Here is a 2,712-nt window from a genome sequence, read left to right on the forward strand (position 1 = left end):
TCATTTAGAACACGGCTGGCATAATAAATGACGTGCAGAAGCTTGTTATCCCTCTGTCCCAACACTGCACCAATGGCATGGTCACTGGCATCATACATTAGTTCGAATGGCAATGTCTAGTCTGGTGCAGAGATGACTGGTGCTGTTACCAGCTTGGCTTTCAGGGTCTCAAATGCCTGTAGACACTGTGTGTCAAACACAAATGGTGTGTCGGCAGCTAGCAGGTTGCTCAGAGGTTTAGCAATTTTCGAAAAATCCTTTATAAACCTTCTGTAGAATCCTGTGTGTCCCCGAAAGCTTCTGATTGCCTTAACATTGGCAGGTGGTGGTAATTTTTCAATTACCTCTACCTTTGCCTTATCCACCTCTATTTCCTTGCTTGAAATTTTGTGCCCAATGACAATTCCTTCAGTCACTATAAAGTGACATTTCTCCCAGTTTAAAACCAGGTTAGTCTCTTGGCACCTTTTCAGGACAAGTGCTAGGTGGTTAAGACAGGAGCTGAATGAGTCTCCATATACTGAGAAGTCATCCATGAAGACTTCCAAGAATTTCTCTACCATATCAGAGAAGATGGATAGCATGCATCTCTGAAAGGTTGCAGGAGCATTACATAGACCAAAGGCATCCTCCTGTAGGCAAACACGCCAAAAGGGCAAGTGAATGCTGTTTTCTCTTGGTCTTGAGGATCTACTGCAATTTGGTTATAACCTAAATAGCCATCCAAAAAGCAGTAATAATCATGACCAGCTAGTCTTTCTAGCATTTGGTCTATGAATGGTAAAGGAAAATGATCCTTTCTGGTGGCTGTATTGAGCCTTCTGTAGTCAATACACATACGCCACCCTGAAACTGTTCTTGTTGGAACCAGTTCATTTTTTTCATTATGAACCACTGTCATGCCTCCCTTCTTAGGGACAACATGAACAGGGCTCACCCAGGGGCAATCAGAAATAGGATAAATAATTCCAGCCTCTAGTAATTTAGTGACCTCTTTCTGCACCACCTCCTTCATGGCTGGATTTAGCCGCCTTTGTGGTTGAACCACTGGTTTGGCATTATCCTCCAATAGGATCTTGTGCATGTATCGTGCTGGGCTAATGCCCTTAAGATCACTTATGGACCACCCAAGAGCTGTCTTGTGTGTCCTTAGCACTTGAATCAGTGCTTCCTCTTCCTGTGGATTTAAAGCAGAGCTTATAATCACTAGAAAAGTGTCACCCTCTCCCAGAAATGCATACTTCAGGGATGGTGGTAGTGGTTTGAGCTCAGGTTTGGGAGGCTTATCCTCTTCCTGAGGAATTTTCAAAAATTCTTTTGTTTCCTCTGGTTCTTCCTGTTCAGGCTGAACATCCTTGAAGATGTCCTCTAGTTCTGATTCTAGACTTTCAGTCATATTGATCTCTTCCACCAAAGAGTCAATGATGTCAGCGCCCATGCAGTCATTTGGTGTGTCTGGGTGCTGCATAGCTTTTACAGCATTCAACTTGAACTCATCCTCATTGACTCTCAGGGTTACTTCTCCTTTTTGTACATCAATGAGAGTTCGTCTAGTTGCTAGGAAAGGTCTTCCTAAAATGAGAGTTGCACTCTTGTGCTCCTCCATTTCCAGCACTACAAAGTCAGTTGGAAAGGCGAATGGCCCAACTTTGACAATCATGTCCTCAATTATGCCTGATGGATATTTAATGGAGCCATCAGCAAGTTGGAAGCATATCCGGGTTGGTTTGACTTCTCCAGTCAACCCAAGCTTTCTGATAGTGGATGCAGGTATTAGATTGATACTTGCTCCAAGGTCACACAGGGCTGTCTTGGTGCAAGCACCTTCTAATGTGCATGGTATCATAAAGCTTCCTGGATCTTGAAGCTTTTCTGGTAAGCTTTTCAGAATGACTGCACTGCATTCTTCAGTGAGAAACACTTTTTCAGTTTCTCTCCAATCCTTTTATGACTTAAGATCTCTTTCATGAACTTAGCATAAGAAGGTATTTTCTCAAGTGCCTCTGCAAACAGAATCTTTATTTCAAGAGTCCTTAAATAGTCTGCAAAGCGGGCAAATTGCTTATCCTGTTCCGCTTGGCGGAATTTCTGAGGATAAGGCATCTTGGCTTTATATTCATCAACCTTAGTTGCTGCAGGTTTATTCCTTACAGAGGTGGTTGGAGAAGCCTTTTTAGAGGGGTTACTATTAGCACTCTCAGATGTCTAATTCCCCATTGGCGTTTGAACGCCAGAATTGGGAGAAGAATGGGCGTTTAACGCCAGCTTCCCCCCTTTTTCTGGCGTTTGAATGCCAAGAGTATTCCTCTCTGGGCTCTTACTGTCCTCAGAGGGATTTTGGACAGTGGTTTGGTTATCCTCTGTCAATTGTTCCTTTATTGGCTTTTTGCTATTTTGAGCAGTGTTGTTCAATGTTTTCCTATTCCTCAGTTGAACTGCTTGGCATTCTTCTGTTATCTGTTTAGATAACTGCTGCTTTGCCTGATTCAACTGTGATTCTATGTTCTTGTTAGCAATTTTAGTTTCTTGGAGCATCTCTTTAAACTCTGCTAACTGTTTTGTCATCAGGTGTAGTTGCTGATTAAGCTCAACCATCTGTTCTTGAGGATTAGGATCAGTGGCTACTGCCATAACTTCTTCTTTTGTAGAGAACTCATTGCTAGAGTACAAATGTTGATTTCTAGCAACAGTATCTATAAGCTCTTGAGCCTC

The sequence above is a fragment of the Arachis duranensis genome, chromosome 3 (genome assembly GCF_000817695.3).
Source record: "Arachis duranensis cultivar V14167 chromosome 3, aradu.V14167.gnm2.J7QH, whole genome shotgun sequence".
NCBI lineage: Eukaryota > Viridiplantae > Streptophyta > Magnoliopsida > Fabales > Fabaceae > Arachis > Arachis duranensis.